Consider the following 10,771-nt stretch of genomic DNA (forward strand, 5'->3'; position numbering starts at 1 on the left):
CGATGTTTATTCGAAGAATGACTAGGTACACAAACAATGATCAGACGTTGATTCACTGCTTCCAAGCCAGTTTAATTGGACCCGCTTCAAGGTGGTACAATCAACTGAGTCGTACTCAAATCCGCTCTTGGAAGGATTTGGCTAGTGCCTTTCTGAGTCAATACAAGCACATGATCGATATGGCCCCTGATCAAACAACGATGCAGAATATGGAGATGAAGAATGGTGAGAACTTTCGACAATATGCTCAATGATAGAGGGATGTCACATCTCAAGTACATCTACTAATGACTGAAAGAGAGTTCATCACTCTATTCATTGATACATTAAAGTCTCCATATATCGACTACATGATAGGAGCTGCCACCAAGAGTTTCTCTAACATCGTCATGTGTGGAGAAATGATTGAAAGAGCAATCAAGAATGGCCAGATAGGAGGCACTAGCCGTACCGACAATGAGGAAAGAGCTGAGATTAACATTGAGGGATCTTATCTAGCTAGTCTAAGGATCAAACCTCATAAGACATTCTATGAAAAGACTCACATCAGTACAATTCCAATTACATATGAGGAGTTGCTCCAAGCGCTAGTTGAGATGAATCTGGTGACTCCAGTTCGGTCCAAACCAAGAGAATCCCCATATCCTGAAGGCCATGATATTAACTCCATATGCAGCTATCACATTGGGAGCTCAGGGCATACCACTGAGAATTGTAGGACATTGAAGCGCAAGGTCCAAGATCTGATCGATTCAGGGGCATTAACGTTCAATGTGTGATGGGGCATTCTGATCGGAAGTCGGTCGGGGCATCCATCAGGAGATTTTGTTGTATTCTCATGCATGACATCTTGTTTGAATTTTTTTTTCTTTTGTTCTTCGTATGTTTAAATTTTTGTAAATCACTTGATTTTTATCATTTTCAATAAAATGTTTCCTTCTTAGGAAATGAACAATGAGCAAATTTTATTCTTAGGAAATGAATAATGAGCAAATTTGATTTTTGTAAATCACTTGATTTTTATCATTTTCAATAAAATGTTTCCTTCTTAGGAAATGAACAATGAGCAAATTTTAATCTTGAATTCTTTGAATATCATTTTCAATATTATTATATATGTATACAATAAAGCTGAGCTATTTCGCTAAAGCAATTGGTTATAGAGGAAACTCGAAAGCCCTGACTTTATGAATAAATTGCATTCAAACTATGGCATTGATCGGGTACTTGGCAATCCGGTGTATACTCTACTGTGGTTGTCAAGTCGAAGACTTTGTGACGACATGAATCCTTCAGCTAGCCGAACAAAGGCAATTATAAAAATATATATGTACAACAAAGCTGAATCCAGCTAGCCAAGCAATGGCAAATTAAATCAAAATTACTAAATAAGAAGTTTCGGTGAATATGGACTAAGGGAGTTGATGAACACCTGTTATAGTTGACTTCACACGAGCACTCAGAAATCTCATTTTTAGACCGATATTTCTACACTACCTTGACTAGGTAAGTCTACGAAGCTTGAACAAATAGAAGATTTCATAGAACTGAAATAGAAGTGTTCTAAAGAGTCTAGTAATTAACTATGCTAGTTGTGCCATTTTGTTTGTCTCCGATCAAAATGTCAAACTCAGAAAGAGGGGCATGCTATAATCTTCACGAGGACCAATCGATGAAAAAAACCTTAGAATTTAGGTATCCAACCTCAAAAACAACCTTTTGTTCTTGATATTTGTCAAAGATTTGCAGCTATCAAAGATTAAAAGAGTAGTTGATATTTGATATTCAATGAATTCATATTGTTGTGATTTGCTCCAATTGTGAAGCCAAAGAAAGGGAATTATTTTAGTTCATTTGACAATGAAAAAACAACATTTTTTCTCTTCATCAAGTTGTTTTCAAAAGAAGAAAAACATTTTTAAACAAGATAAGTTCTCTGGAAGTATATCTTGGAATTCAACGAAGATTCCTCTAAAGCTCAAGATTGAAGCTGGAGTAAGAAAAGACAAATTTTTGGGGTAAAATTTGATGGGGCAAGGAAAACAAATTGTCTTAGGTTGAGGTTTGCAAGAGTACACCATAGTGGAAATGCAGACAAACTGAATCAATGATAGAGTGAAGACTGCTCTCGCAACCATTCTCCTTCCTGATCGAGAAAAGCACACACATACACACACACACACACACACACACACACACACACACACATACACATACATACATACATAAAATTTGCATTAAACATTTACCATCATGTGTATTAAAAACATATTTCACCTCACTTGAGGACAAATCAAATGAATTTCATTTTGACATCCATCATAACATCCAAGATAGTCAGTAAAAAATGCATCATTTTGATCTCTCAGGAAATCAAAGTTCGGAAATGACCAGATATCTCTAACTTGAAGAAACACTGATTTGACTTCCTGAAGTCAACAATCAAGACATTTCCTCAACATGCAGGAACAAGCAGACTTTCTATCGACTTAGAGGGTTTTTCTTGAAACAAAATTCTGTCTCGCTTGAGACATTTTTCCACAAATTTTGAGAATTTTAAAACAAATTTTGTCTCTCTTGAGACAATTTCTATCAAAGCAAATTTCGGCTCGCTTAAGACATTTTTTTTCTATAAGATACAAATTTAAATTTGTTGTACTTGAAACAAAATATTTTCTCGCTTGAGACATTTCCCATAAATTTTGAGAATTTCAAAACAAATTTTATCTCATTTAAGATAATTTCTCCTAAAAAACTTCGTCTTGTTGAGACATTTTTCCCTTTGATATACAAATTTCAAATTTGATTCACTTGAAACAAAAATTAATATCACTTGAAACAAAAATTAATCTCACTTGAGATTGTTATTTCTTTTAAAACAAATTTCGTCTCGTTTGAGACATTTTTCCTTTGAGAATACAAATTTCGAATTTGTTTCACATTAAACAAAGTTGATCTCACTTGAGATCGTTTTCTCAAAAACAAACTTTGTGTCGCTTGAGACAATTTCTATAAAAACAAATGTTGTCTCACTTGAGACAATTTTCCAAATTATGAATTTGTTTCGCTGGAAACAAACATAATCTTTGAGTCATTTCTTTTGAAACAAATGATCTTTGAGTCTGTTTCAATTGAAACAAAATGAAAAAAAATCTTTGAGTATGTTTCTTTGATAACAAAATTTTGTCTCTTTTGAGAAAGTTTCTTTTGAAAAATCTTTGAGTTTGTTTCTTTGGAAACAAAATTTTATTTCTCTTGAGATAGTATTTTTGAGATCGTTTCTCTTAAAGCAAATCTTATTTTCTCATGAAACAACAAATCATCTTTGAGTAATTTCTTTAAAAACAAATTTTGTCTCTCTTGAGACAATTTCTAATGAAAAACCAACCTTTGAGATTGTTTCTTTTGAAACAAATTTTGTCTCACTTACGTCGTGACCCATCTTTGAGTCTGTTTCTTTTGTGAAAAATCTTTGAGTCTGTTTCTTTGGGAAACAAAATTTATCATCTTTGATATTATTTCCCTTGAAACGAATTTTGACTCATTTGAGACAATTTCTCATGAAACATCGATCTTTGAGAATGTTTCCCTTAAAAACAAATTTTGTTTCGTTTGAGGCAGTTTCCTTTTAAACGTTATCTTTGAGTCATTTTTTTTGAAACAAAAATCTTTGAGTCGATTTCTCTTGAAACCATTATCCCTAAAGATGGCATATCATCCTCATCGCGTAGTAACCGTGTCATCCCCTGACCAGATCTCTTCATCACGTATGAGCCGTGTCACCCCTATATAACCAGCCATCCTCATCGCGTAGGAACCGAGTTATCACCCTTCCTAAAGATGACCAAAACTCTTCATCACGTATGAGTCGTGTCATACCCTGACCAGATCTCTTCATCACGTATGAGCCGTGTCACCCCTAGATAACCAGCCGTCATCATCATGTAGGAACCGAGTTATTGCCCTTCCTAAAGATGGCTAAGAACTCTTCATCGCGTATGAGAAGTGTCATCCCTCAACCATATTTCTTCATCATGTAGGAACCATGTCACCCTTGGATGACCCAAACTCTTCATCGCGTATGAGCAGTGTCGTCCCCAACAACCAACATTATCCAATTTCTATGCAAAAAGGGGAGAACCAGACAAAAACGTGTTGTCTTATCGTCTTTGCCCTATTCTTGTTAACACAAGAATGTGCAAAGAGGGGAAGCTATAGACACTCGTTTTTGTTCGGGTCTTTTCCATTTAATTTAATTATTATTATTATTATTATTATTATTATTATTATTATTATTATGTTTTTTTATATATTACATTTTATTTGCAGGCTTAAACTCGGAGCCCACAAGGATAACACCTGAAGCCAAATATTGGACCCAACCCAGTTACAAGTCCAGTAGTCCACTGTAACCCAAAGCTCGGATCTGACCCAACCCAGCTACAACCCAAACTGATCCAGAACCCATTACAACAAACCCACCAACCCTTAACCCGGTTAGATCCAACCCGAGCCAGTATATAACAACCTAATAATTTTAGGGTTTTCTAAACCCTAAACCAAAGCTCAGTCACCGCCTCTTCAACTTTTCAGCCTGTTGAGTTAATCGATCAATGGAATCGGCCAAGAGGGGGATGAATTGGCAATAAAAATTTTGGTGGAAGCTTTTGCAGAAAATTGAAAGTAATTGCACAACGATTTACAGTGGTTTGACTTTATCAACCAAAGTCTACGTCCACTACCTTAGCTATCCACACTAAGGATTTTCCAGCAAATTCACTAATTTTTTCTTTCTTTTGAGGCCAAAGAGATAACCTTACAACTCCCTCAAGAATATACCCCAATTCTTGAGAACACTCTTTTCTCAAAGAAAAGATTACAAATTTGTAAACTTACAAGAAAAACCTCACAAGGCAAATATGTTTACACAATTCTAGAACAAAGAAAGAACACTCAATAATAAATACAATTGAGCACAATAAGTGTTCTTGAAAGCAAAACTGAATAATGAATCAAAAATAGGCTTGAAATGCTCAAACTTGAGGTTTGATGCTTTCTCTTTGATTCTCTCTTAATTCTAATTGCTTGATGTTTCTTGTTATTGATAATGGCTTCTAAGCTTGTTTAAATACACCTTCAAATGATTCTAAACGTTGGGGATGATTAGTGGAGTCAATAGAGTCGTTATTGTGTGAAAACAATAAATAAAATTGGTTGGGAGCGTCGGTGCATCGATGCATGACTATAGTGCATCGGTGCATCAGTGTAAAATTCAAATATTTTGACCGTTGGAACACTTAGTGCATCAGTGCACCAAGTGTGCATCGATGCATAAAATGCATTCGATGTTTGAAAATAGCCTAAGTGCATCGGTGCATTGCTTGTGCATCGATGCATGAAATGCATTTGATGTTTTAATAAAACCCAAGTGCATCGATGCATAGAGAGTGCATCGATGCATAGAGAGTGCATCGATGCATGAAATGCATTCGATGTTCAATTTTTTCAATAGTGCATCGATGCATGGATTGATGCATCGGTGCATGCCTTCGAAAAATTGATTTAAGGCTTGATTTTGGTTCAAAATACTTTGTGAAAATTGCTTCAAAAATAGTTAAGTACAAATCATAATTTTACACATTTATTAAGGATTAAAATTGATCTTGAAAGACTTGGAGTAATAATTTGATATCCGATTAATTAATTCGAACATACCTTAGAAAATCATTTGTAAAATCTTAAAATTCATTTAACTTAATTTGTTATATCGAAATATCAAAATGTTTTCAACAATCTCCCCCTTTTTGATATAACAAAACACTTGGGTAATTTTAAGATTTATTTAAGAAAATTATTTTTGAAATCAAAATTACTATTACTCCCCCTTACTATAACACATCTCCCCCTTTTTTGTTAAATCAAAAAGACTCTATAAAATGTTTTTAAACAAGAATTTTGAAAAACATAAGCCAATTGATTAATATAAAGCTTAAGTTGCTAAGATCACAATCAAAAGAGAGATTAGCTATTAGTTTCATAAATCAATATTCATGTGAAATGGTAAATTGGTCATATTTCAACTAAAAAGTAAATGATGCATATATTGAAACAAACCAAAATATATATGAAATAAAAGTTCAAATATCCATCAAACAAACATCCAACAATCAAAGAAAGACAATCCAAAATGTTTTAACAATTTAAATTCAAGTTCAAACCCAAAAACAATCAAAGCAATATAAGTCTATTCATCCATCGAAGGATCGGGAGGAGGAGGAGGGTAACGAGCTCTCATCTCGAGCATGAGTGCATCCAAACGATCATTCATATCTTGTTGTTGAGCTCCCAAGATAGAGAGTTGGGACTCAATGAATGTGAAGCGTGAATCCATGGACGCATACCGTAAATCAAATGTCTCCAAAAACGAACGAAAATATTGAGGCATTTGATCTTCTTTTGGAGTTGGTTTCGGTGCAGGCTCGTCATCGGGTACGTGATCATCGATGTCTTGCATAAGCTGTTGAAATTCAAGATCATCGTCAGAAGCCGGAGCAGGAGGAGGAGGAGGAGGAGCATGAGAGGAGCTAGGAGCAGCTTGTGAGGAACTAGCTCCCGGAGTTTGTTTACTGGGTTTAAAAGCCCATAAACTAGTTACCTCATCCAATTTCCAATCTGATTTCTTCAAGGATGTGATATTGATAGGGTTTTGAAGTGGTATAGGATTGTCAAGGGAAACATCTAGACCCAGTTTGATAAAGAGATTACTTAGAAGACAACCATAAACTAAGGTTTCGACATGTTTGGATGGGATAATGTTTATGGTACCGACAAGCTCGCTGAACACAATATGTGGAAAATTTATTTTCTTCTTATTCTTTATACAGTGCATCCACCATAAATCTCTAATACGTAGTGTGGAATACCTACCCGCTGATGGTCGAAACCACCATGAGATCATGAAATGAAGAAAATGATCGTGATGAGATTGAAGGGTACTAACACTACCGTTTGGGAGATATGGATAATCCACAGTTTCTTTTTCGTCATAGACACCATCGTTATCTAACCCAAATTTTGAAGCTATAGTTGCGGAATCAATAAGAATATATTGTCCTAAAATGTAGGATCTAATTCCTATAGTTTCACATTGAGTTTCGTTTTGAATACAGACCGCATTAGAATAGAAAATGCAGACTAATTGATGAAAGACGATAGGTTTAAGAGAGAACAGTTTATCAAACTTCCATGTTCTAAGAATCGGGAGGTATTCAAATTTAAAGTCTATCATAGCTTGTAGAGATGGAATATATTCTTCCCTAATTCTATAAGATTGGAAAGAATTCATGTACCTATGGTACAATTCTTCTCTCCGACGTTCAGGCATATTAAATCAAGATCCTAATAGGCTATTAGGAGGTTGAGGAACGGGAGGACCGTTTTGGTTTGACTTACTCGAAGATGACCTAGGTCGTTTAGGGTTTGACATGATTAAAGGAAATTGGAATAAGGAATATCACCTGCAATTTGAAACACATGTATGCACAATCAATCCCAAAACTCAAATGAGTCCTCAATAATTCAAGGTTCTCTAAACCATATCCTAATGGGCATGTTTTAAAAACTATTTAATAATATTTGATAATCATAATATAGTTTTCATGAAAACAACACAATTAAATCAAAAATATTACTAATTTTCGAAATCATAATTTTTTTTAAGTTCGAAATTCAAAAAAAAAATCTTGAAAAATTGATTGTTTTTGACGAAATTGGTAGTAAAATCTAGTTTAGAACCAACAAACAATCAATGCCCGATATAATGTTCATCCTAGAACTAATCAAAACTAGTTCTAAAATCAAAAATTAATAAAATAGAGGTTTTTGAAATATTACCTTGAAAATTCGGATTGAGAAGGATGAGGAGTTGTTTTTCACGATTTAATGATATAAACAGGTTTTGAAGATGAAAAGCATGAAGAAACTGATGATTTTCTGATGATTTTGAGCAAGAGTAGGATTTAGAGTGAGAGAGGGACGAACGGTGGGAGAGTTTTTAGTTTTAGGGTTTGAGAAAAATAAAGAAAATGAGGCATTTTAACCCAAAACCCGACGGATGCATCGATGCATGACTCTTGTGCATCGATGCACATTCAAGGGCATGCATCGGTGCATCAGCTGATGTATCTATGCACATTCAAAGGGATGCATCGGTGCACTGTTAAGTGTATCGATGCATTAAGCACAAAAGTGTCAAAAATCCATTTTAAACACTCAAAATGCTAAATTAATTGGCTCTAGTGGTATTGGCAACTCATATATCAAAAATTAATTATGTTCAATCAATCAAATTAATCTTTAAACTTTATTTGAACATAAAATTAATTTTCACCAAAGAACATAAACTCCCCCTAACTAATAGAAAAGAATGCAATCAAAAATTATTATTATAAGCATTTTTCATTTATTCTTAAAAGTGCTAAAATTATTTTAAACACTAAGTGAAGATAGGTCAGTTAAACCTAATTCTCTCCTAGGTGTCCAAAATCTTTCCTTATCTAAGGGTTTTGTAAAAATATCCGCTAATTGGTGCAAAGTATCAACAAATTCTAGAACTACATCTTCCTTAGCGACATGGTCTCTAATGAAGTGATGTCTAATTTAAATATGTTTAGTTCTAGAGTGTTGGATGGGATTTTTAGTGAGACAAATAGAACTAATATTGTCACACTTGATAGGAATAGTACCTACTTCAATTCCATAATCAAAAAGTTGTTGTTTCATCCATAAAACTTGTGCACAACAACTACCGGCTGAAATGTATTCCGCTTCAGTGGTAGATTTTGCAACACAATTTTGTTTCTTTAAAAACCACAAAATCAACATATTTCCAAGGAATTGGCAAGTACCGGAGGTGCTTTTCCTATCTAATTTGCATCCTCCATAATCTACATCTGAGAAGGCATGCAAGCTAAAGCTAGAGTCTCTAGGATACCAAAGTCCTATACTATGAGTGTCCTTAAGGTATCTAAAGATCCTCTTAACAATTAGTAAATGTGATTCTTTAGGACATGATTAAAATCTAGCACATAAGCAAACACTAAACATAATGTCCGGTCTACTTGCAGTTAAATAAAGTAAAGATCCAATCATTGACCTATATAATTTAACATCTACACATTTACCTCCTTCGTCTAAGGCAAGCTTTGTTGAAGAGCTCATTGGAGTGTCATGAGGTTTGCCATTTTCCAGTCCAAACTTCTTGAGCATATCTTTGACGTACTTAGCTTGATTGATGAAGATGCCATCTTTTCTTTGCTTGATTTGGAGTCCCAAGAAAAATGAGAGTTCCCCCATCATGCTCATCTCAAACTCACTTTGCATTAGCTTAGAAAATTCTTGGCAAAGAACATCATTAGTAGAACCAAATATTATATCATCAACATAAATTTGAACTACTAATAAATCTTTACCTTTATGCTTTAAAAACAATGTAGTGTCAACCTTCCATTTTGAAAAACCTTTTTCAATTAAAAAGTTTGACAATCTTTCATACCAAGCTCTAGGAGCTTGTTTTAAACCATAAAGCGCTTTTGTCAATTTAAAAACATGATTTGGAAATTTTAAATCTTCAAAACCAGGAGGTTGTTCCACATACGCTTATTCCTTTATAAAACCATTTAAAAATGCACTTTTAACATTCATTTGATATAATTTAAATTCATTGAAACATGCAAATGCTAATAACATTCTAATTGCTTCCATCCTAGCTACGGGAGCGTATGTTTCATCATAGTCTAGTCATTCTTCTTGAGTATACCCTTGAGCAACAAGTCTAGCCTTGTTTCTCACTATATTACCACTTTCATCAAGCTTATTCCTAAATACCCATCTAGTACCTATAGTAGATTTATTACTAGGCCTTTCAAATAATGTCCATACTTTACTTCTCTCAATTTGATTTAATTCTTCTTGCATAGCCATAATCTAATGTTCATCTTTTAATGCTTCTTTGATGTTCTTAGGCTCTATGCATGAAATAAATGCAACATAATTACAAATATTTTTAAGAGAAGATCGAGTAGTTACTCATTTGGATGGATCACCTATAATTTCACCATCCTTGACATAGTTGTACTCTCTTAGGTAAGAAACATTCCTTTCTTCAATGGTTGGATTCTCTAAAGGATCATAAGTTTTCTCATTTTTCATTTCCTCCTTTGATGATGATGATTCTCCAACGTCATGTCTAACGTCATTTGCTTGTACAATACCTACATCATCATTAACACAAGAATCCTTCCTCGGAAGGGGATTATCATCGAAAACAACATGTATAGACTCTTCTACAACTAAAGTTCTTTTATTAAATACACGATAAGCTCTAGAATTTAAGGAATAATCCAGAACAATTCCTTCATCACTTTTAGCATCAAATTTGCCAAGATTTTCTTTACCGTTGTTTAAAACAAAACATTTACATCCAAAAGGATGAAAATAACTAATGTTAGGCTTTTTATTTTTGAAAATTTCATATGGAGTTTTCTTTAAAAATGGCCTAATCATTACTTGATTAATAATATAACAAGCGGTATTTGTGGCTTCCGCCCAAAAATATTTTGGCAAATTATTTTCACAAAGCATAGTTCTAGCCATTTCTTCTAAAGTTCAATTTTTCCTCTCAACAACTCCATTTTGTTGAGGGGTTCTAGGTGCTGAAAATTATGGCTAATACCATTAGAATTACAAAACTCATTAAATCCAAGATTTTCAA

This window comes from Hibiscus syriacus, unplaced genomic scaffold, assembly GCF_006381635.1.
Source record: "Hibiscus syriacus cultivar Baekdansim isolate YM2019G1 unplaced genomic scaffold, ASM638163v2 tig00110503_pilon, whole genome shotgun sequence".
NCBI lineage: Eukaryota > Viridiplantae > Streptophyta > Magnoliopsida > Malvales > Malvaceae > Hibiscus > Hibiscus syriacus.